Below are 26,076 nucleotides of genomic sequence, written 5' to 3'. Positions count from 1 at the left end.
TCTTCTATGGTGTGTTTTAATTCCAGAATGTGAGGCTGATAATGAGTTATTGTGATCAGCATTGAGCACCTGCAAACCAGAAAGCTGTACACACAGGAAGGAAGGGGGGTCAAAAACAAAAAAATATGTTGGTACTGGAAGGGATTGATCTATTAGCAAGGAAGATTAGGAGTTATATATACAATATTTAACTCTTAATCTTCCTTGCTAATAGAGCAATCATATATATTTATATATGTGTGTGTTTCCTATGTGACACCCAAAGGATGGGAAAGTAACTCTGCAAATATTTCAAAGCTGTCGACACCAAAGAGGTAGAGGAATTATTTAGGAAAGTACAAAGACGTATAAACTAGGAGTAATGGGAGGGAATTAAGATAATTAAAATTTAGGCAAAATTATGGATAAAAGTTCCTGACAAAAATATTCCAGAATGTGAGGCTGCTAATGAGTTATTGTGATCAGCATTGAGCACCTGCAAACCAGAAAGCTGTACACACAGGAAGGAAGGGGGGTCAAAAACAAAAAAATATGTTGGTACTGGAAGGGATTGATCTATTAGCAAGGAAGATTAGGAGTTATATATACAATATTTAACTCTTAATCTTCCTTGCTAATAGAGCAATCATATATATTTATATATGTGTGTTTTTCCTATGTGACACCCAAAGGATGGGAAAGTAACTCCGCAAATATTTCAAAGCTGTCGACACCAAAGAGGTAGAGGAATTATTTAGGAAAGTACAAAGACGTATAAACTAGGAGTAATGGGAGGGAATTAAGATAATTAAAATTTAGGCAAAATTATGGATAAAAGTTCCTGACAAAAATATCTGTCAGAGTGTGGAGCAGTCTCGAAGGAACCTACTTCCAAATCATTTGAAAATGTTTAAATTAGACGGGGCAAGACACTATAAAATGTGCAGTAAGGAACAATCCTGAACTGGCAGGAAGCTGGGATAAACTAAATGCCCAAGTAAAAGCAAGTGAGTTTGTTTCTGTGAGCTGTGGATATATTACAGTATACACATCTGGTCTGTGATGGAATTAACACATTGTCTACTGATAGAATATTCCAAATACCAAGGGCCAAATTTTGCTATGACTTACAGCCTGTGCAACTCAACTAAAGTTCATTCAGAGGTAGTATTAAGAGGTGGAAATGAACAGAGGATTGGGCCCTACAGAGCTAAAGTCCATTCTCACTTATAGTGATGTAAATCTGGAGTAACTTCATTGACATCAGTTGTTTTTCTGATTTACAGCCGAGTTACTGGGAGCTGAACTGGGCCTTTCAGCTCAAATTTGGAAAAAAGCTCCGGGTAAGACAAGTTTCTTTTCTAGAAGTTTTGAGTTGGTAAATATACATGAAAGGTTTTTAAGATCACATACTAGCAATAAGCCTCATAAGCCCTTTAAAGAAACATAAAAGGCTTTTAATAGCTATGTAGCTAGTTATGGTCCCCATAACTGCAGTATCCGAGAACCTCACAAATATTAATGTATCCTCACCACATGTTGTGAGGTGGGAAATACTATTATCCCCATTTTACAGATGGGGAACTGACGCCTAGAGAGACTAAAGGCCAAATTAATTTAAAAAACAAACAAAAACTTGGAGAAAGGGCATGAATCATTTTTAGGATCACAACAGAGAAATCTGCATGTGTGTGCACAAATTGGTGCTTGTGCATGAAAAAGAGGCATGTGTATATCTAATTTACATTTGCAAATGCAGCTGCTTACACATGCACACTGGTGTGTCCAATAATTCTGTGAGTGCAGTTTGGGAAGCTCTTAGATAATTTGCCCCCTTTATGTCCTTAGAGGGCTGTAAGACCCTTTAGCTTGGACCTTTAGTTGTATGACCCGTACAGTACCTTGGAATGGAACTTCATCGCATGACTACTCTGCTTTTTTTTCCTTATCAAGGGGATGTTTATGAGTACCCAGATAATTAACGTGCACTCATTCAGAGGCTGTGTGGAAGCCAATTTGAAATGTTACCTCATGTACTTCCTATTTATAGTGTGATCATCATCATAGTACTTAGGGGCAGGATTTTCAAGTGTGGAGCGGGGTTAGATGCACCATTTCTATTGATATCTGGGTAGTTCCTGCAAGTGGTTTTGAAACACACACTCAAAGCACATTATATTCCTAATATATTAGCAAACATAAATACAAAATAATTACCAAAATAACTACCTAGCCTTTAAGAGAGAGAGGCCCAAATTATTAAAAGTATTTCAGTGTTGCTCGACTCAGCATCACAAGGCTTAATTGATTTAGGAGTCTGTCCCATTGACAGTCAATGGGACTTAACCTCTTAGGTGCTTGAGACACTTGAAAATGAGATTTAGGTTCTTATGTCACTTAGACCTGGCACTGAAGAGAACAACACCTAAATACTTTTAAAAATCTGGGCCATAGTGATTTGTGAAGGATTCATGCCACTCAGTATAAAGGGATGGATTATTCGCACATTGTACCTTGATCTTGATCTATGTTCAGAAATAAAAAGACATTGTTACCTGCTGGATGTTTCATATCTTTCAGTGAATCAGTGCCAGGTGCTAAACAGAACATGTGCTGACAGTAATAATGTTATAAAGCTTATCTTCTGCCTTGAGGGAGTGCCTGTATGTTTTCTAGAGTATTTCATCAGAAGTAATTTAGATTATCAATCTTTCATCGGAAGCCTAATTTATTAAACGAAACTGAATCTAAAAGCTCTAAAAAAAACCAAAACATTGACCTTACAAAACTAATAAGTGTGACACAAATCTAACTGCATGATTACTTGGTTAATGGATCATACTTTGTAACCAGTAGGGTATTTTGTGATTAATGGGATATCCTTGCATAAATGAGATTATATTCAGATTTAAGATTAAACTCTGAGTGACAAGCATTGATACAAGAAAATATTTAAGAATGCTGGGAGGCTTAATGGATGCAAGTTAATACAACTGTGAAGGATTTCAAGTATTAAAACAATAAGTGTAGATCCAAAAACAAACCTGTCCTCTTTAAGGTCTGTGTTCAATTCATGCCAGCATTTATGGGACTTACAAATGTTGGCCAAATGCTTAACTAGTTTTTAATTGCTCCTAACTCATGCACATTTCTAGTAGATGTTAATGGGAATTTTGCCTGAGTAACAATTAAGTAAAAGGTGAGTATGGATTTCAGGGTTTGACTTACTGTACACATTTTTGGCTAATGCCTAAAAGCAGACTCCATAGCTCAGGAGGGCTGTATATGCAAAGGTGGCCTTGGCTTTTCCCCAGTCCTGAACCCAATCTGTGCCAACCTGGTCCCTGAGCATAATTTAAGGCAGCCTTATGCCAGTGGCCATGTGGGACTCTCTTAGCCAGGCCTCCTGGGTTAGTCAGAGTGGGGAAGATCAGCAGAATAAGAAGCCCAAAAGCTGGCTCTCCACTCCCAGAAGATCCCCCAACACAGAGTTGATCTTCCAATGGCCTGCTACACTGGTGTTAGGATTATAATCTGCTGGTGGTGTGGTACGAAGCAGCTGCACCAGGTTGAATAATCTGAACATAAACAAAACTCTAAAAGATCTCCACCTCATGCAGTAGGTTCCATTTTGGCTTTTACCAAAACCTTCAACACTGAGAGATATATTTGATTATGGCAAAAAGGGCAGATTAGAAAATTCCCTAAACTGTTGCTTCATCTTCTGATAGCTTTATTCAAGCAATCGATTAACAGCATATTTAGTGTGAAATGGGCTGGGTCCAAACTAAACTGTCAGCAATGACCAGCTGAAAGATGTGGAGTCCCAATTTTCAAAACCGGATACCTTAGCATGCCTGAGTCCGCATTTAAGAGTTCAAATCCACATTTAGGCCTGCACCTAAAATGAGCATTTGAGAGCCCAATGTGAAACAGGGGATGCAAATTTGAAAATGAGCTGCCACATTCATGAATTCATTTAAAAGAAGGCTTACATTTTGAATAAAGTTTATTCTATGCAAAGCTTCAAACACTAAAAGAAGTTACAACTCTTAGTAAGTTAAACACTTTGGAACTATTTTACACGTGTACTGATTTTTTAAAAATTATTTTTCTCTTGCCGTTTTTCAGCTAACATGTTTTTAAACTAATCATTATTATACATATCAATAGTCTTCATTTATAAAACATCTTCAAACCACAAAAGGCTGGTAATTGTGGGTTAGCTAAACCTATGACATTTATAAGACTCCACGGCACTGTATCTATCCAATAGTATACAATGTTCATCTGAATAACCCAGCTGACATAATGAGATATAATTATCCTTTTCAATTTTTCATTTTAAATGGTAATTGTATTTTAAATTATTGTGCAATTTAACAAAATCATGAAATATAATTGCTGCCTTTCAACATGTATATGTTAGAGAGTGCGATCATTTTCTAAATTTATATGCATTTCTCTTTTTTTAAACTTCGAGCTAACATAATCTGAATGAAGATCTATTGTTCAATGTTAGTCATTTTGCTAATTTATTTTTTGCATTCAGAAAGAAACTATCAGTCTTGAAGCTTGAGACAATAATATAAACATCCTTTCTGATGAATTTTCTGCACACAAGCTTGAAGTTATAGTCTCCTCTGTAATATCGATGCCATTAATGTTATTCTGATTCTTTTCACCCTGAAAAAGCAATATTATTTAACTGTATCTGTGAGAGTTGTTGCTTCAGGTATCCTTCCTTAGTTGTTAAGCCTAAGGTGCGTGGATCTAGGAGGTGCTTGCAAAGCTTTCAGATATCTCTGTGTTCCTCACCTGTGGGTGCTGCTGGAAGCTTCGGAAAGGAGAGCAGAAGTAAATATAGAACCATATCTTCTAGCCCTTGGTGCAATTTTGCTATTTGGCGTTAAGAAGCTAAACATAGATATAAAACACCACAACCTAAGTGGAGGTACAGGGACATGTGTGGATCTACCAGTTGCATGCTAGATTATAATTAAACATTCTGCCCTTGGTCAGGGCCAATGTATAGCTGTACTGCTTCACAAGGAGACCAGAAAACAAAGAACAGCTAAGTCACAATTAGTTTCCGGGCTCTGCACTTGTATAAACCCGTAGCAGACAATTTTTGCCTCTGTGATGGCCTCACTCTGTTGGTTGGCACATTTAGGGGTGGGGCCAAGGCTTTGCTTGTTTCCCACCACTCCACTCCCCAAGCCCCAGTGCAGGACAGAGAGCAGCACCCCTGAAGTCTGCAGCTACCTCTACACGGCAGCTGGGAAGTGTGACTGCTTCAGCTAGCATGTAAAAATAGCATGTGGCTAAGGCAGCAGCTCGGGTTTGCCCCCTGAGTACATTCCTGGCGGTCAGGTGGGATTGTAGTTGGGCGGCTAGCCTGAGCCACTGCCCATGATGCTGTGGCCTCAGTGCTATTGTTAGAGCACTAGCTGAAGCCGGAGTTGGGTGCCCAACTCCTTTGGGCATCTATGCAAATGCCAGCCTTGGATTGGACAATGTGTGTGGTACCCGGAGGTGGAGTCCTGGGGAATTTTGCCATTGGCATCAGCAGAGCTAAGAGCTCGCTCCTAGAACTGACAAATCTCACTTTTCCTGAAGTAGGTTTGCTGTTCTGCAGGCTGAATTCTATTGAATTTACCATAAGGGAAAAAAACCCATGCCCTTCCTGTAGGACTGCACATCGAATAAAATTAACTTCAATGTGACATTTAAGAGCCAAATGGGGAGAGAAGAGGACGGCCATTGAACCAGCCCAAAGCACAGTGGTTCAGAACCACAAAGGTACTTAGGTGCCTAAACCCCAAATGTAGGCACTTAAATCACAGGTTTAGGCACCTACGTTCCAGTTCTGGTTCCACGGTGATCCACAAAACTCCCGCTGAGCCTCAGAGGCTCCTAAACTCAATCACCATCCGAATTTTCACAGTGAAAGTTCCCTTGGTACTTACGTTTCTGTGCATGAGCACCACTACCTCACTTTAGGCATCTGCCTAAGCCCCAGAGCAACACACAATTAGAGGAAAGGTAGGCCTTCAGCCAACTAACTTCCTTATGGTGCCCGGTCATGTAGGCAGCCTCTGAGGACACCTACCAGAACAGGTCCCATGCAAAATCTAGGCAAAGAAGGAAAGGGTGAGGATTTGATTGGTGCAGGGGGACTGGACCCAGGGCCTACCACCTCCTGTTCTAACCACTGGGCTAAAAGTTATAAGGTTCGGACCACACCATCTCCTCCTCCTCCCTCCCCAATTCCCCATTTTGTGTGGCACAAGGCAGGCACCTAATTCATTCCATCATGAAACTACTGAAGCACTTAAGCCAGCTAATGGGTTCCATTTTTGGATCGCCAAGCAGAGATAGGTGCCTATCTCCAAGGGAGGAGCCGGGCTTAACACTCACCCCTTTTCTTGTCATCTGCCATTGGTTAGTTTAGGCAGCTCCCTGTCTAGTGTGCTGGCTTTTGTGGATCACATTCAAAGGCACCTATCACTCCCCATTCATTGTGTAGAGAGCCTATGTGCTAAATCAAACTTTGTGGCTCGCAGTGTTGCTCCTGTGATTTTTCTAGGCTCCTAAAAGTTAGGTATCGCAACACTCAGCATGACTAAGTCTCTTTGTGGATCTGAGTCTATCTGTCTATGTAGGCATTTATACAGCACACATCCCAGTGATGTCTGAATACCTCACTAACATTAATTAATTCATCTTCACGACACTCTAATGAGGGGAAGTATTATTATCATCCCCATTTCCCATATGGGAAACTGAGGCACAGAGAGATTAACAAAGACCACACAAAACAGAGCCAGCTATTTCACTCACATTTTCTGATCCCCGGGCCAGTAATTTCACCAAAATTCCCTCTGTCCTTAACTCCATCTCTGTAAAAGAGTTTTCTTTACAAATATATTGTGGTGTATCTGAAAACATGTCTGTTACCGGCCCCTGAGATAAATCCTTTTAAGTGTAGGGAGAATTCAATTTTGGAAAGTTATCCCCAGGTACAATATGGGAAAATACAGATTGTTCTCCTGCTGCAGCTGTATTTTTCAAGCCACTAAGCTATTCCAAAGTTACTCTTTTATTGCATGAGATACAGGATCTTAAAGACACTTAGTCTTCACTTGATATTGTTAGGCCAGTGCATTAATCAAATAGTAGTCTTGGAAAAAGCACAACAAAAATTTTAACTGTAACCTCTTGGTGCCAGTGCGTCGGAAGCTCCCACTGTTAAGTGCTGATGCATTTGGCATTGCTACTGAGAAGTCAACCTCCAGGTGCCAGAAGGGCTTATTAACTTTAAGTAGCCTAATGGACTGTTTCTCCATCCTAGTGCTGCTTCCCCAAGGCAGGTCATAATGGAGTTATTGAGGGGCTGTGGCCTAATTCTGCTCATTTCTTGTTGTCATGGCAATGTGCTGCAACTGCCCCGCTCCCCTTCACTTCCTCCTTGCCTCTGCTCACAGGTGTATTCACTAGGGGGAAAAGGGAGACATAATACCCTCCCAGCTTGTTCTCCCCTCTTGATCAATCTGGCTGCAGAACTAATGCATTCTTCTCCCAAGCACAGATCTTTAAGTGTGATTGCCCCATTATTTTGACTGCAAAGAGGCTCACTGCTTCCTCTGTTGCTGCAGCTAGTGGGAGATGCTGCCCTCTCACGGCTGGTGCCCGAAGTTACAGATCCCACTGCTGACTCTAGGGAGAACGGTGCAATTCAGCAAAATGACATAAAATGAAAATGATGTGACACACTGATCATTGCATCTTCGGGTTGTCCTGACATCAAACTCCTTCAAGTTGCTGTACCCGTAGAAGTTTAAAAATTTTTTGATACAAGACTCGGGGTATGTCTACATGGCAATCAATGGTGTGAGTGCAGCACATGTAGACATAGCCATGCTTGCTTTGATCTAGCTATCTTGAATAACAATAGCAGTGAAGTCATGGCATCGTGAGCTGGATGAGCCTGCCCAGGACCCTGAATATGTACTCAGGCAGATAGTCTGTGTTGTCTCATGGAGTCCATGGGGATTATACAGGTTCTGAGGAAGGGAGTCATGAGAATTTTGTGCAGCTGGAACACAGGAGTTGAATATGAAGGTCAAAGCATAAAAGCTGTTGTTGCTGGCAATTTTTCTTTTGTGGCAATAGAATAGCCAGCTCGTCTCCCACCGGGATCATACAGTGTCTAGTGCTACATTATTGACTGTCAGCACTTGTATTCTATGGGCCAGGTTCTCTTCTGCACCAGAGTTCTGATCAGCACTGAAAAGAGGAGACGGGTGAGGAATAGTCCTCAAGATGCATGAGACAGCTTTAAATTGTACCATTGTACTATTGTACAATTGTACTATTGTAAATTAATAGATCATAGAATATCTCCACTAGGCCCCCTTTTACTCTCTACTTCTCCTACACTGGGAGAGAGAGAACAAAGGATCTAAGGTACAGGATTCAAGTATCAGTACAGATACACCAGCAGGGAGTTCCCCTACAAAACCTGACCTCAAAACCTGCTGATCCCCTTTGTACTACCTAAATAGCTTAACAGAGCTGGATTTAAAATTTGAAAAACAATCAACCAACCTCCTCCCCGCCCCCACCAGCATTAAGACAGACAACCTACTTGTAAAAGGATGCTGTAACCTCATGTCGCCAAGCTACATATTAATGTAATGAAGGGGAACCTCAGAATGTTAAATGTTTTTTGATGTTTATCCAAGCTTGAGGCCCCACCCCATCACTCTTCCCTGTATCCCCACACAATTTCCTCTACTCCTACCTAGCGCTGTGTTTTTACAGCTTAAGTTTCTCTACGTTTCACCATAGCAGCTTGGAATTTATGGACCAAGTCTCATTTTCCACTGAGTCATTACATTTTTTATAACAGTCTGTGCTATTAGTTACCTTTGCAACCATTAACTGAATCTAAGCACCAGTTTTTATTGAATAAATAAAAAATCCAAACTATCATTGCTGAGGGTAGCAAAGCTTTGTCACACACAGTTGCTATAAGCCTCAGGTCACGAAGCTGATAATGCACACAAACAGCTATGAGGACCCCAGGCTTCAGCTAAAGATTTAGCAAGCTTTCCACTAAGTCTACCTGACCTGGGCCATTGCACAATCTGTGGTAACTGTAAGAAAATGTACAGTATTGCGAATGCACTCAGCATTTGCTGACGAACTGGTGAGATTAAAAGGAAAATATTGTAGATCATCATGTATTTTGGGATCTAACAAAATCCTGATAGAAATTCTGTACCTTGTGCCTCATAAATTCATCAGAAATGAACTCACTGGTTGAAAAATGACATGGTCCTTGAATCAATGAAGCACTTACACATGTCCTTAACTTTAATCACATGAGTAATCACACTAAATAAGGCCCAAATTCAGTAAGTTACTTATATGTTCTTAACATACTTTTAACATAGTTTTTTTGTGTGTATAGTTTCCTAGTTTTTTAAAAAGCAAACTGAAAAACAGAAATCTACCACGTGGCATAATGTTGACTCCCATATGGATCACCAGTGGGGTTGGAACGCTTAGATATACCTCTGCCCCTTGAGCAGTGGGCCAGCACTAGAAAGGGATGAGATGCACACTTTGCCATTCGGTTTCACAGATATTTGCTGACAGCAAAGGAGTGGTGAAACTCAGTAATCTTGGGTTCCATTCCAGGTTCTGGAGGGAAATGGTATAGCAGTTACAGACCCTTCTACACCTGTTCTCCCCAAGCTCTGATCCCGTCTGCCTGTGTACTCTCCAGACTGTCCCAATACAATCTCTTTCTCACACTGCCCTTCAGCTTTTCACCCTAGTCCCTGTTTTGCCAGTCCTGGTTCCTCCTCCCTAGGCTCCTTATTAGATCCCAGTCTTCTCCTGACTCCCCGGCTCTTTATGCAATCTGCTCCCTCCACACTCACTCGCCATCTAGCTTTTGTCCCTTCTGTTTTTGAGTCAGGCAGCTTTCACCTGGGTGTCAGCAGCGGAAGCACCGAAATCCCAGGAGAGACGATCTCTCTGCTCCCAGTTCTATGCCTAGCTCCACAATGACCTGTAGCAGCTGCAGGGAAAGTCTTGATCAACTCCTGCAGTCCCAGGGATGGAGGAGCACTCTGTGCAGATAGACTCTTCAGCTGCCAGATTCTAACAAGTCTCTACAGAATGTGAAGTGAGATTTTTTTCAAAGGCTTACAATTTGCCAAATTTGTAAATTAATAAATTTTCATGGGGACACCAAAAGGCACACACCTGTCTCTAGGGTGACCCACCTCCACCTCTCAGTTTCAAGTCCCTGCCCCAAGCATGGAGGCTCCAAAGCAGGGTTGCCAACCTTGCATTTTAGTTTTTAATGACATGAAGAGCTGAAGTTGATTTTTTTTTTTAATGCCAAAAACAATACAATATTGTCACAAAAGTGTGTACACACTCACAATATCCTGTACACAGGAATTTGGAATTACGTAATTGTTTTATTTGCAGTTAATTGATCAATCAGGTTCTTTGGGCATGTGCAATAATAGAAAACAGGAAATTGATAAAGTCATGGTCCGTGTAGTTCTATGATACAAGAAATGATTCTGAATGGCGATAATTAATGTCAAAATACAATATGTTTTATTTTTACCCAATTTCATGGACATTTTCATTTATTTACGGGTTTATGGACCGTATTAAAATTGTACATTTTTGTACTGACTGTCTGTACATTTACAGATGGCTGGCAACCCTGCACCAAAGATTTTTAACCAGTTGTTAGAATATTCTTGAAACAGCAAAACAAATTTTGCTAAACGTTTCCAAAAATAAATTCAGCCTAAGGCAGACACGTGGCATGGAAAATTTCAGTTCAAGTGGTTAAAGTTTGTCAAAGTCATAAGCAACTGAAAACAGTGTTTTAATGTGAGAAGAATCAGGTAACCTTAAGTATAGCTCATAGTTCCAGCTCTGCCTATAATTTATTGATGTCTGGACTGCTTCTTAGCAATTGCATCTAATGTTCCATTGTTAGAGCAAGTAGCAGAGGAGATAAAGGACGTGTGAGGAGTTTGTCTGGATGGAGTAAAATTAGTGGGCAGACTACAATTCATATTAGTTCCAGTGTTGGGATCTGTGTATATGGCCATATTGCCAATATTATGCAAATATGACCTTCAATATCAATAATTTGAGTTATCCACCTTGTTCTTTTGAATGATTACAGAGAATTGGTGGTCACACTGTATTTTCTTAGCTCAGACATATCCATTCCATCACTAATTTTCCTTTCAGCTATTGTAATTCTGATGGTTAAATCTTCACAGGATCTCTACATCAATCTCAGTTTCTCCCTGGCCAAATAGTCATTGCCTGAACTTCTGAAATAATAAGTACCAGAGTTGAAAAATTATTAAAGGAGGTGCCAGAAAGTCAGGGCACCACCATCCCATGTGTTCCCTCTTAGAAGAGGGAGACAGCAGTAGGTAAAGAGGATAATCTGTGCAGTCTTAAGAGGAGGCTGCTGCTTTGGTTGGTTCTACTGCCACTGTCTCGGGAGGCTCCCATTGTGTATGGGGGGAGGAGAGGATTTGGGGAGGAGAAGGGGCATGGCTTATAGAGGCAGCTCCCTGCTCACTGGAAATAGTATACATGCTGCTGCACTCGGCTCGCTGCAATGGTTTTTATCTTCTCTGATGCCCTTTTATTTCTTGTGCTTTATTTTCCAGGCAAGGAAAATTAAACTGATGTATTTTTAAATCAAGGACCTGATCCTCTTCCCCCTGAAGTCAGTGGGAGCAGGATTGGGCCCCAAGTGAGGAAAAGCACTGATTTTCATTGGTGATAGCTTTGCTAAAGCGATCATCTTTTCTTCTCTTTATCCTTTTTTTAAAATGAGACGCTGTAACAGGGTGGTCTGCCACTTTAAGGGCCTTGGAGCTGAAGCCTTTTTTAGAACTGGTGTTTGGGCCTGGCAGAGCAGATTATCAGACCTGGCTGGGAAGGGGTCAGGTGATTCCTACAAAGGGCTGAAGGAGTTTCAGGAAGGTGATTGGCTCCTGTGGCAGGATGTAGAGCAGAGCAGAGAGCTGCAAGGGAAAGGGCCTTGGGGTCCCTGCAGCCTGCTTTGGTCACAGGAACAACTTCATTTTGAGCTTTGTCTACATAGTTCATTAGTCCACCTCAGCAAGGGTGTGAATTCTATTGTGCCCCACGGGCGCCCCACAGGGGCGCTAGCACCTCCTGTCTTGAAGTGGTTTCCATCATACACAGGGTTTACAGTGTCGTTCAGTGGCTCTCAGCACACCCACTATAAAAATTGTTCCAACACCACTGCTGCCCCACCATGTGATGGACTAACTGACCCATGTGGACCCTGCTGGTGCTCGCTAGAAGTTCCCCAGGGCGCATCAGTGTACTCCCATTTCAAGCAGTACTATGAGGGAACTTTCAGTGCACACCAGCAGGGTCCACGCCGACCAGTTGATGTGCAACACACTGGTGCACATTACAATTTACACCCCTACCGGGAAGGACTAAGGCACCATGTAGACAAGGCCTGTCTCACTGTGTGAACTTGCATTGGAAGAATAAAAGTGTCCTGAAGGAAGGACCGGAACAGACTTTGAGTCTGGCTTTAGTTCTCCCTGGGATGGGGACACAGGCGAGCAGCCTACATACACCATCTCTTAAGTCCCAAAGTGGGAAGCCCTCCCTAATATACCCCCTGCATTAGAAGAAGAAAATAAAACAAGCACATTAACAGTAAGCCAACAATATCGAAATTTAGAGATTGCTACTTGGGATGTTAAAAAGAATTCACTGTGGCAGATGGAGGCGGATTGCTTAAGGAAATTAACAGCTGCATTGGCCTACATATCTTTCTCACAATTTAAAATTAATGCATTAATAAATTCACAGTGTGAGAGGCACTACTGGATCATTGAATAAATACAGATCCCTGCCTATGGCAGGGATGGAAACTTTTGTAATGATGGCCTATATCATGTAACTGAGGACAGGAAATAAAAGGTGGTCGCAAGCCAACAATCTTGTTTGTTACACCCATATTACATGCATAGTCTTGACTTAAATCCTATGTCAGAAGCTTACATGAGGGAGTTTCTTTTAAAAGGAAGCTATTGCTTTCTTTGCTTGTACTGTGAGCTATTTGGTTTTTATTTTAAAATGAAAAGCCAGTCAGAAATTTTTAGCAGGACATGCAGCAAAGCAGATGATGCCAAAAGGGGGCGGGGGGGGATGAAGACAAGCAGCAGCCGGGGAGTTAAGGAAAATGGGGGTACAAGCAGTGATGTTCACTCACGTGAAAAACTGATAAATGACTAAATTTCTCAAGTACCTAACCTTTTCATCTGCCCATCAGCTGCAGCTGCTATTATTACATGAATAGCTATAAAATGAATAAAATGCATATGAGAATATTTAAAAATTCCCATTATTCAGTGATGTGTTTTAGTGCATCATTAATTCTGATGATAAATCTGGCTTTGATTAGCCAGATCGTTAAACATTTCTTCTCAAATTCTGGTGTGGTGTGAGAAATTACCTGCTGAAATACACAAGAGTCACCTGAACGCAGTTTATATCTCAGATGTTGAGGCCATGCCTGTACCCCATGACATTTCTTTTAACATGTCAGGAGCATTCTAATTCTGTCTCTTTGTGTATCATAGAAATTGCTGAAAAATGGGCAGATGAATTCAAACACTTTTATTCACTGAAGTGGAAATAGGGTTGTGGATGTAAGTGCTTTCCACCATAGCCTGAAAAAATGTCAAGAGCAGCTTCATAGCTTCCTTGGAGGGAATGGGAAATCAAATGCAATGCCACACTAGTCTGGTAAACTGGGTTGCGAGTGCTAACCTTTTGCTTTCTACAACCACCCACGGAGCAAAACATCAAAGAGATGATATGCTTATTATATTAGCACGTTTCAAGTCCTGACCTATAAACTTATTAATTTTATTTGCCATAATTAAATTAAAACTGAAATGTTTTTATTGTGAACATGGGTCCCGCAAACGGACATTTCCCTACTAGGTTCTAATTTTTGATCTAAGTGAATCAGACACATTCAAGTTACTTGAACATCCACTAACCAACGCTCTTCTATTTGTACATTCTCTTTGCTCTTCTCCTTTGAAGCGGTATGAGGAGGGGTTTTACTTTACTGTTTTTGTAATGCTGTTATTGTATTACTGAGTGACTGGGGAGACTTTAAGAATAAAGTTATTACTGTTTGCTGCATAATAGTTTGGGTAAAAGGCTTCCCATGGTTATTGTTGGCATACCTCTGAGAAAACATAAGCTGGGTTGGCAGTAGCAGTTCAGATGGTGAATTCTCTGTGTGATCTCAGAAGGGAAACATTAGGGCAAATTGACCCCTGTCTACCAGTGGAGGAGGCTGTGGCAGTTCAAGGTATCTACAACACCGTATTATTACTATTATTATCTCAGAAGTACCTAGGGGCCTTGTTCCCAAACACATAATAAAATAGTCCCTACCCCAGTGAGCCTACAATCTAAGGATAGGATGATAGAAAGCAGGGAGATGGAAGAAGAGACAGGGAGAGCACAAGATATCAGTGAAATGATTATGAACAGTATGATAAGCTGTTCTCAGTGGTTGTAGATGACAGAACTAGGAGCAATGGTCTCACGTTGCAGTGGGGGAGGTCTACGTTGGATATTAGGAAAAACTTTTTCACTAGGAGGGTGGTGAAGCACTGGAATGGGTGACCTAGGGAGGTGGTGGAATCTCCATCCTTAGAGGTTTTTAAGGTGTGGATTGACAAAGCCCCGGCTGGGATGATTTAGTTGGGGTTGGTCCTGCTTTGAGCAGGGGATTGGACTAGATGACCTCCTGAGGTCCCTTCCAACCCTAATCATCTATGATTCTATGATAAGCAACAGCCCCAGCACACCAGCTTCCTAACCGTTGTTGAGGTTTTTACGGTATCACAGCATCAGTGAGTTTTAAGGAGAGATTTGGAGGAGGGCAATGTGGTGGATTTGGAGATTTTTACATGGCACAACATCTATGCAGAAGCAGTGGCATAGGAGAAAGCATGAAGGTGCATGTTGGAAAATCTGTGTGTGTAACCTGCTGACTGGGCTTCCTTGACTGGAGAGGGTACCAGGGCTAGGGAAGCCATGAGAGAAGTGTATTGGGAACATATATTCTAGGCAGTTTATACTAGTAAGGCTCCTATCAGTTCCTCAGTGGAGATAAAGGTATTCTTGGATGAATCTCCTATAGTGCACAGCAGAACAGGTGGGAGTAGGGAGGTTCAATCTGTTATTTGTCTATGTCAGCAGTGAGAAGGTGGACTCCACCACCTTTGTAAGTATTAACAATATGATTACTTATTATAATCAGCTGCTCGTTTGTGAGTCACGCTAAATTTAAATTCGTTATGCAGCAATTACCTTTGTTTTTAACAACACTGGCAGCCAAAAATGAAGCAGATCCCTTAGCCTGCTGTAGTTTCATATTTATATAACTCCAGTCTTGTTTTGAAAAAAATACAGATACTATTCCTTTAAGCAAGCAAGCATGCAATCATATTCTGCAGTCCCTTGTCACATAGCGTATGACTCAATGTTCTACTAAAACATGATCCAGGAATTGTAACAAAAATATCTTTATTACAGGATAAAGCCACTTTGTTTTAATTTACCATTAACCACCTATATATTATCTTTTTGGGAATGTGAGAGTTAAGGAGGAAATAGCTGCCAAAGGGCTAAATTCTAACATCTATCCACACCGTCGAGATCACTGGGAATTCTATAAAAAGACTGGAATATGGAGGAGAATATGTGCTTTTATTCAGTCCTATGGGGGCTGATTTCTGTATGGAGGTAACTGGAGGGCATTCCCCCAAATAGGCATTCTCATACCACAAGCTGTATCAGCTCAATTCTATATGTTTAGGAATGTTGCCAGCGGATATCTTTATTCTGGACCTTGGCATGGACTTCTATTATAATTAAATCTATTTAGTTGCATTTGTATTCATAACCTACTTAATGACTTCATAGTCTTCTCTGTGGAAGTACTTTTGGTATTACAAATACTAAGTCTTGGGATAAGAGTAATTTTGATAGGAAATCAGACACAGATAGAAAGGAACAGATTGTTTTTGTTTGTTTTTAACATGAAGCCAAGAAAAAAAAAAGAAATCTATCAGTGTTCACAGGAAAGAAGGACAAGGTGCCTATAACAGACATTAAGAGCAGTAGGTAGGGTGTATCAACGGGAGATGGGAAGCCCGGGATCTCCTAAAGGTATTAACTCCTGCACTGACACCATAAAAATATATAGCTGTTTCATTCACTGCCTAGACAGACGTCCCCTCTGACCAGTCTCCTTGGTTCCTTTCAATATGGCCTCCACCATCTCCACTTCTCCAAACTCACCTTTCCTATGGTAACTACGGATGGATGTGCTCCCCCTGTACTATATCAAAGGGACATTTCTCTGTTCCTTTTCTTCTTGATCTCCATGCTGTAACAGACACAGTTGATCACTGTCTTTCTCTTGTGTTTCCATCACTCTGTGCTTCCTTGATTCCTATCCTGCCTTTCAGCTAGCTCTCCTATAGGCTCTGATAAAAATAAGTACTTAAAAGCGCCTGTTTAATATATCCATATTCAGGGAATTTTTTAAGCATGTTTAAATCCCATTAATTTCAGTGGGATTTAAGCACATGTTTGAAATTAAGCCCATATGCCCTGAATAGTGTGCTTTTCTGACATGAAGCCTCCATGTTTCTACTGGTAGTGTCTCATCTTTCCTTCTGTGTTCCCAATCCCCAGTTTGGTGCTGTCCTCTGTTCTTGTGTTATGTCTCCATATCTATTACAATGGGTTCTCTATCAGCTCTGCAGGGAACTTCCAAATCTAACTTTCCCACTCTTAGCTTTGTGCAACCATCCATCCTGCCCTGACACTTGGAAAATCTCTTATTTTGTCACCAATTGTCCTTTCTTACCCTTGCAGATTCCCTTCTTTAAAACCCATTTCTTTAAAGATTTCTTGTTATACTTGTTTCCTCACAACCCAGCTCTCTACATCCTCCCTAATGCAAAATTCTGTCTTGTTCTGCCTTTTCTGTGTTACAGTACAGGATGTTCAGGGCAAGGAACTGTCTCTTCCAGGTTCCTTAAGCATCATGTAGATTCACAACATTATAGATGTTTATTATCATTACTAATAGAAATGTGGGTTTGAAAAGAAAAAATGTGAAAATAATTTGATAAAAATGTCAGCAAAAATCGTGGTTAACAAAAACTAGAAAACATTTTGCAAAACATGGAAAATAGGTCCATTTCAAACGTCGCAAAGGGGAAACAGCTCCTACGTTTCTTTTTTTTTTCTAAAGATGTTTTCTATTAGCGCACACAGTCACTGCTGTAACAAAACAAGAAAGAAGAGTGTTCTTTTCTTCAAAGCCTTTTGATTGCACTTGTTTTCATTATATAGAGCATTGAACACGATTCTAATATATTATCTGCAGTGGCAACTTCCACAGACGACATATGGTTTAAAAGCTATTGTTAATATACTAAGACAAAGTTGAAAAAAACCTAGTGATTATTTCTGTTGGTTGTTCCAAAGGCATAAAAAAGGAAACAATATATCATCATGAGTTTCTAGACAAATACACCAAACAGGATGGGACGTTTCCTGAATAAGCAAAGATTGAAGCGCACACCTGCAACTATTTTGGCTCTGGGGCTTGATACATTGGAGAATTCAGTTCCCTATCTCTCAGTGAAAGTTCAGTTCCCTGAATACGTGGCATTTCCTGTGGACCTTTCTTTAATGGCATAGGGCAACAATTAATGAAAAAGGACAGCTGGTTTTTGAATTATTAGGTGAACTAGTTGTATGCCAAAGTTTGCTATGAATTCAGAACAGTTGCTGAGCCAGCTTTGGGTGATTATTGTGCTACTTATATGAATAATGTGCACTAAGGTGATCAGGGAAGTGGGGGGGCAGAGAGGAGGGAGGGTTCTTCCTTATGTATTCTATCTGCATTGTTCCAGCTAGATTCAGAAGATCTGAGCTAATACCAAAGGATTTGAATATTACATTTACTCTGATTATCATGGTAGTAATGGAAATAATTAATATATGTTATTCAATAAAAATGGGCCTGATTCGTGGGTTTCCACCATGGTGTAAAACACCCAGAAACCCAATTGATCTTTCCCTCTCAGAGTTCTCCTATAGCATCTTTTCCAAGGGAAAAGAAGGCATAGCTGGGGCATCTTTATACCACAGTGATCTCTAGCTGCTAGACTGGCCCTTCTAGCCATTAGCAGCTGGGCATAAGCTAGGGGAGCTCTGAGACTGATCTAACTTCTGCTAGTGGCCAGCCCAGCTGTCAGTCAGCCCCAGGAAGGATCAGGAAATGCAAAGGAGACCCCCTTTCTCATTCTGCGACAAGCACTGCTCCACTGGATCAGAAGATGTGGGCCAATGTGTTTTATTTCCATTACTTCTTGACATTCTAGGTGATTCCCTTAAAAAAAATGAAGACCAAGGTAAATCAGATACAATTCTAAGCCGATCATTATGTCAGCTCGAAGCCTTTTAAGATAGAAAGGGTTTTAAGACTTGTTTAAAAATCTGATTTTCATAAAATTAGGAGGGAGGGGATTGCACAAAATTGGAACTACAGATACAAAGACTTGGTCAACATCCTCTCTACTTCTGCAAAGTCTCTCCTTAACCTGGTAGCGAAATGATGTCACGGAAGGCCCCTAAATTAATTGGGACCCAGTCCTGTTCTGTTTGGGTTCTTATGCGATGCCCATCACCATGGCAACTGAACACCTCTTTAGCACCCAAAAGCTTTAGATCAGTGGTTTTTAATCTGTAGTCTGTCTAAGATTTCCTAAGGGGTTCAAACTGCCATTTTAAATTTTTTAGGGGTCCACAAATGAAAAAAGGTTGAAAACCACTGCTTAGATGTTAAAGCCAAAATTACACTTGACCCACAGACAAATACATTGCTTTTCTATCTAGTGCTGTTATTTCCTGAGTAACCCTGTTAATGCAGAATTGTGCTGGAGCAAGTGGGCTTTTTGGCATGTGGACAGGCTATATACTGTGAATAAACAGTATCTACTTTTTGGTTTAAATGCATTCTTTAAAAAAAAAAACCAAAAAAAAAAAAAAACTCCACTTACACGTTGTGAAGGAGACAGTTTTTATAGACTTCATGGGCCTATTGTGATCTCTATTTTCTTCCTCCTTGCAGGAGCCACTGCTGATTGGTACAGTTGTTACAATACAGAGAGAAAAACTTTTGCTAAGAAAATATTTGGAAGTTTAGTAGCTTGTGACTATTTAAACTTAAAAGCAAACCTTGAAAATGAAGAAGCAACTCTCATTATAAACACTTCCCATACTCCTCACTCTTATCTGAAGTTTCTATTCTCTTGAATAACTTAATAAAAGTAAATCAACCCTATGAAATCAAAGTTATCTGTCTGGTATTTTCTTGCTAGGTGATCCTTCTTCTTATCTGATTTTGAACAAAGTGGCAGGGTGTCCCCAGCTCTATAGTGTTCTTTCAATAACAACAATTGAAGATACTATCTGTTTCCTTTGTAACAGAACTCTTCCTTATTTGATATCAAGGAATTTTTCCTTCCTAAATGACAGCAGCAAGTCAAGCCAAAGATGGTAGAGTGTGATAGTACCTATAGTGCAGGGAAGGGGGGCCTGGTAAGAATACTGATCCAACATGATGTATTGTACTCCCTAAAAGTCCTGACTATATTCTAGACATGAAGCACAATATTATAACAAAACTGTGGCCACATAGGACTTCACAGTGGTGATAGAACTTCTCGTCTTTTTATTTCAGGTGAACTGAAGGAAAATCTGTTAGCTTCTAGAAATATAAGACCTATGACACGCAATTAAACAGTGCAATTCTATCCAGTACAGGGCAGCATTATCAGCATTTTTAGTCTGGCAATATTTATTCTTCAAGCTATCATCGACATCTGTGGCCTTCCTGTGACCCAGAGTACCAACTGATAGAGAGCACATGGGGTTCATAGGGTTTTACAGGGATCTTCTGGATTGGATAGTGGTATAATAGTTCACCAAAGGTGGCATGTGGGGTCTCTACTGAGAACCAGCAGCCCACTGGTCATCATCAACATCATCATTGCAAAATGTATGTATGGATAATATTTAAGGAGCTATATATCTGTAGTGAAAGTTATGTTCTCAAGGTCACCAGGAGGTGACATGTCTTGGAAATGTTCCTTTCTGGCAGGAGGTAACTGTGCCACTGAGGCTCCATGGCAAAGGATCCCCTGTTCTTTGCAAACAATTTTCACCTCAGACCTGACAAAATCACTGCACCAAATACATGGCTTGCAGGATATTTATCCCCCAAAAGCAACATGTAAGGTATCTATAGGAAGCTCATAAGTTGTCAAGATTCATAATCATTGTGAGATGCATGTAAGGGTAATATTTAAGGAAAAATGTATTTATATTTGCAAGTATGTTTTGTGGACTTGGAGTAAAAATTAGGCACCAACGCATGATATGTCTCAGTGATGGCCCATTCAAGCAGGAGGAAGTTGTCGCCCTGCCTTGGTCAGCCAGTGATGTAATGTCAGGCTCAATTGTGTAGCCCTGCTCCATCCCAAGGCTTTCAATGGAAAACCATCAGAGACAACTGCAAACAATTGAAAACACTGGGAGATAAAAATGGAACATTACAACAGATAGAGACTCACCCTGCCAATGAATAAAAACAAAAGAATATTTAATACAACACAGGAGGGAGAAGGGACTTTTTTACTAAGGAGACATATCTTGAGGCATGAGGTATTCTCATGAAAAACTGAATCCTTGTTCCCTTGAAGCCAGCCAGCTCTGCAACAGAATGAACTTTGGGGAGAAATCCTACTTTATTCGATAGTAAAGCTAACTATTAATGCACCTCAAAGATGAGGCTGGCATAACCCAGAGAACAGTGGTTGAGTGACTGGTAGGATGGTGGTGGTAGGGAGCTGAAACCCAGCCAGGCACAGGCAAGACTCCTTCATGCTGCTGAAAGGGTTAACAAGATAACTCACAATCCTGTGTGCCCTGAGAACTGTCACAGTAACATCTCCCTGTCTGGTCATTTGTGTATTGTGAATTGTATGCCCCTTTGCATGCTGAACCACAGGCAAAAGAAGAGATTGCAAAACCCAAAGAGAGGAAATCTACAGGAATAAACAAACAAGGGATGTCCTGTTTATGAGTAAAGAAAAGGATTGTTCTGGTATATCTCAGAGAGCAACGCAATACACTAGGTTCTTCACCTAGGAGGCAACTAACAGCATGCTTGTTTCAATAAAGGACAGTCACAACCAACCTGTCTATAAAACACTGCAGGGATTTTGGGTGAGCATTATTCTACAAGACATGAGCGTATCTAGTTAATTAAGTGTAGGCTCTAGAGCACATGTTATGATTTGATTTTATATGTAACTGTTTGTTTCCAAAAGTTAGACTTGCTATTACTTGAATCTTTGTGCTTTAAGTTAAGTTGTACTTGATTTCACTGTAAACATATCTAAGTGCTGTGTGTTAAGCAGAGCAGTGATCTGAGATGGAACAGCTAAGCTCGGGTGTACTGCTTCTTTGGAAGTGGCAAATCAGTGAGTACTTTGAATGTCCAATGGAGCAGGGGCTGGACACTCCAGAGAGATGCTCAGAGGGGTTGAGGTGTGCCAATCCCTCACCGGTAGAATACTGGCAAGGTCTAGAGGGAGAGCTTGTGTTGCCCATGGAGTTGGGGAGCTAACACATGGCAGGCCCAGACAAGGCTTCCTCACACTAAGGGCAGGTGGTAGCTAGGTGCCTCACAACCATTGATACCTCCAGGAAGTGTCACACTTTCCCTATAATATCCTTTCAGCTGTGGAGGTAGAATAAATGGCAGTACTGCAGGGCTGAAAGACTGCATCTATAATCTAGCTCAGACAGCATTCATCAATGGACACAATGAGTTTGTGAAATTAATGGAGACATAATTTCACACACAATGTTCTTTCAGTATTGCAGAACTGTAATTTATTATGGATTCATAGCAAAATAACAGGACTACATGCCCCACATGTACTGCATGCTAGAAGAAATGTGCATATGTGCAATGTGACCTAGCTATAGAAAGTTATAATTAAAGCAAAGGTGAGTCTTGCCTTTTTTTTTAAATTTTTTAAATGAATGTCCTTTGGTTCACTTGATGATCATAGAATCATAGTAATGTAGGGCTGGATGGGACCTCAAGATATCATAAACAGGACCCAGTGAACTCAGTCTATCCCTGAAGGGTGTTTGTCCAACCTGTTCTTAAAAATCTCCAATGATTGAGATTCCACAACCTCTTTTGGAAGTCTATTCCAGAGCTTAGCTACCCCCTCTAGTTTAAAAAGCTTTTCCTAATATCTAACCTAAAACTCCCTTAATGCAGATTAAAGCCATTACTACTTGTCCTATCTTCAGTGGATATGGAGAACAATTCATCACAGTTCTCTTTATAACATCCCTTAAAATATTCGAAAACCATTAGAAGGTCCCCTCTCATCTTTGTTTCTCAAGGATACACATGCCCAGTTTTATTTAACCTTTCCTCAGAGGTCATGTTTTCAAAACATTTATTATATTTGTTGCTCTCCTTTGGATTCTCTAATTTGTCAACATCTTACATAAGATGAGTTGGACACACTACTTCAACTGAGGCTCCACCGGTGCTGAGTAGAGCAGCACAGTTACCTACCCTGTCTAAACACGACACTCCTGTTAATGCACCCCAGAATATTAGTCTTTTTTGCAACTGAATAACGTTGTTGACTCTCATTCAATTTGTGATCTACTATAATCCCCAGATCCTTTTCTGTAGTACTACAACTTAGATAGTTATTCCTCATTTTGTAGTTGGCCATTTGATTTTTCCTTCTTTAGTGAAGTACTTTCAACTTACCTTTATTGAATTTCATCTTGTTGAATTTAGATCAATTCTCCAATTTGTCAAGGTCATTTTGAATTTTAATCCTGTCATCTAAAGTGCTTGCAAGTCTTCCCATCTTGATATCAACTGCAAATTTTATAAGTATACTCTCCACTCCATTATCCAAATCATTAATGAAAATATTGAACAATATTGGACCCTGGACTGATGCCTACAGGACCCCAATAGATATGCCCTACCAGTTTGACAGTGAACCACTGACAACTTCTCTTTGAGTATTGTCTTTCAACCAGTTTTGTACCCACCTTTATAGAAATTTAATCTAGACCATATTTCCCTAGTTTGCTTATGAGAATATTATATGGGACTGTGTCAAAAGCCATACTAAAATCAAGAGATATCACATCTACTGCTTCCCCCCTTTCAACTAGGCCAGTAACCTGTCAAAGAAGGAAATTTGGTTGGTTTGGCATGATTTCTTCTTCCTTATGATCCTATTATCCTTCAGGTGCTTACAAATTGATGGTTTAATAATTTATTACAATATATTTCCAGATATAGAAGTTAGGTTGACTGGGCTATAGTTCCCTGGGTTCTTTTTGTTACCCTTTTAAAAGATAGATATTATGTTTTCCCTTTTCCACTTCTCCAGGACCTCACCCATCCTGCATGAGTTCTCAAACATAATTGCTAACAGTTCTGAAATTGCTACAGCTAGTTCCTTAAGTATCCTAGGATGAATTTCATCAGGCCCTGATGACTTGAATAACCCAACGTATATAAATGTTCTTCAACCTGTTCTTTCCCTATTTTGGTTTACATTACTTCCCCCTTGTTGTTGTTAATTGTGTTGAGTATCTGATCGCCATTAACCTTTTTAGTGAAGTCTGAAACAAAATAGATATTAACCACCCCAGCATTCTTGATGTCATCGGTTATGAGTTCTCTTTCCCTGCAAAGTAGAGGACTTACACTTTCTTTTATCTTTCACTTGCTCCTAATGTTTTTACAGAACCTCTTTTTATCCTTTTATGTCCCTTGCTAGATGTATCTCATTTTGTGCCTTAATCTTTCTGATTTTATCCCTAGATGCTTGTGCTATTCGTTTGTACTCCTCCTTAGCAATTCATCCATATTTCCACTTTTGTAGGATTCCCTTTTGATTTTCAGGCATTAATGAGCAGTTGATGGAGCCATATTGGCCTCTTGTTATTCTTCCTCTCTTTCCTTTGAACCAGGATAGTTTGCACTTGTAAAATAAAATATGCCAATGTACCACTATCAATGTGGAACTAGGTTTTTAAGTGTTTAACACTTGAAAATTTTCCATCAAATCCATTTCTGATGAAAAAATTTTGTGTGTGAAAACTATCTGCTTTTTTTGTCAGAAAAATTAATTACTAAACAAAACATATGCCCCTTTAGATGCTATGCCTGAATATTCAAAGAAAATCAAAAAGAGCAATAATCAAAGTCCCTACAAGTCTGCTCAGTATAATACCTTGCAAAATCTAGTAAATTTTCTAGGAAGCCCCTTTTATCAGGTAAAGCAATCCTTAGTAGGCTCCTGGTCTTCAGGAGGGTGGAATTCACCCAAGTGTGGAAAGCTGGTGTAATGCCCTCTGTACCATGTAGGCACCATAATAAGAGGGTTGGTCAGCTGAACAAGTTTCCATGGGAGAGGAACAAATGCCACATGACTACCTTACATATGTCTGCAAGGGGTATGTCATGGAGCGCGGCTGTGGTTGATGATTGCACTCTCATGGAATGGGCTCTTATCCTATCTGGTGGAGAGCACCTTTACTATTGATAGCAGCATGTAATGCACCCTGAGACTCACTTAGAGAGTCTCTGGGTGGAAATGGCCGGTCCTTTAATTCTCTCTACTATGGCGACAAATAGCCTGGGTGACTTCTGGAGCAGCTTTGTCCTTTGTAGATAAAAGGGCCCTACACACATTGAAGGAATGAAGCCACTGTTTCTTGTTTAAGGTATGTGGTTTTGGAAAGAAAGTAGGCAGATGTATGGGTTGGTTGAGGTGGAATTGGGAAACCACCTTTAGCAGAAACTTGGGATGCAGTTGCAGTGAAACCTTGTCCTTATGGAAAGTGGAGAGAGGGTTTGCCATCATGGCTCCCAGCTCACGAACCCTCCTTGCTGAGGTAATGGCAACAAGGAAAGCGACCTTCATGGAGAGGGGAGAGGCCAGCAGTTTGAAGGGAGAGTTCATTAAAGAGGTAAGGACTAGGTTCAGGTCCCATTGGGGCGTGATCAGCTGAATGGATGAATATTTACATAAAAGGCCTTCCAGAATCAGGTAGTCAAGGGATGTGTAAAAATCTAATGCCCTTTCACTGGGGGGATGGAAAGCACTAATGGAGGCTGTATGCACTCTGATAGGGTTGAACATGAGTCCTGAGGTTTTCAGGTGGAGGAATAGTCTAAGAGCACAGGGATGCCCACAGTTTCAGGGGCAAGACTTTACTGTGGGGCTCAGGAGGTGAAGCATGCCCATTTAGCCTGATAGGAGTCCTTCATGGAGTCCTTTTGGCTACTGAAGAGGACATCTTGCACTGCCAGTGAGCATTCTCATACCGTCAGGTGCAAAATCCATGGATCTGGATGCCTGAGTCTGCTGTTGTGTTGTGTCAAGTCAGCAGTTCCAGAAATGTCTGGAGTGGGTGTGGAGATTGTTTTGATATGTGGAGAAGAAGAGGGACCAGAATTGGTGATGCCAGATGGAGCGATCAGAATGGCTGTTGCACTCTCCTGCTGGAGTTTATGGAGGTTGTGGGGTAGGAGTTGGGGTTGGGGGAGGTGTAGTTTGTCTGGTCTGATCAATCGATGATGAGAGCATGGCCCAGTGAGTGGACACTGAGTCCTTCCCTGGAGCAATATTGGGTGCACTTGGTGTTGGTGTGTAATACAAAGATGTCTCTGACTGGTGTACCCCAGCAACCAAAAATGTCCACAATTATCATGTTGTGCAACTCCCATTCATGATCAGACGCAAAGTTCCTGCTGAGAGAATCCACGATCACATTCTGGGTGCAAGGCAGATAGGT

At 40.7% G+C, this 26,076-nt stretch overlaps 1 long non-coding RNA gene across 1 annotated transcript in view; it reads left to right on the top strand.

The window, feature by feature from the left end:
• Positions 1–19,483, top strand: part of LOC137141442 (uncharacterized) — a 60,549-nt gene extending 41,066 nt beyond the window's left edge. The window contains exons 3-4 of the long non-coding RNA XR_010916635.1: positions 1,266–1,322; positions 19,280–19,483. This is a non-coding gene — a long non-coding RNA (uncharacterized lncRNA). The remainder of the gene's footprint in view (positions 1–1,265; positions 1,323–19,279) is intronic.
• The last annotated feature ends 6,593 nt before the right edge of the window (positions 19,484–26,076 follow it).

Source organism: Emydura macquarii, unplaced genomic scaffold, assembly GCF_026122565.2.
Source record: "Emydura macquarii macquarii isolate MOO-44397 ecotype Brisbane River unplaced genomic scaffold, CSIRO-AGI_Emac_v2 contig_3062, whole genome shotgun sequence".
NCBI lineage: Eukaryota > Metazoa > Chordata > Testudines > Chelidae > Emydura > Emydura macquarii.
This window is presented reverse-complemented; position numbering and strand designations above follow the sequence as displayed.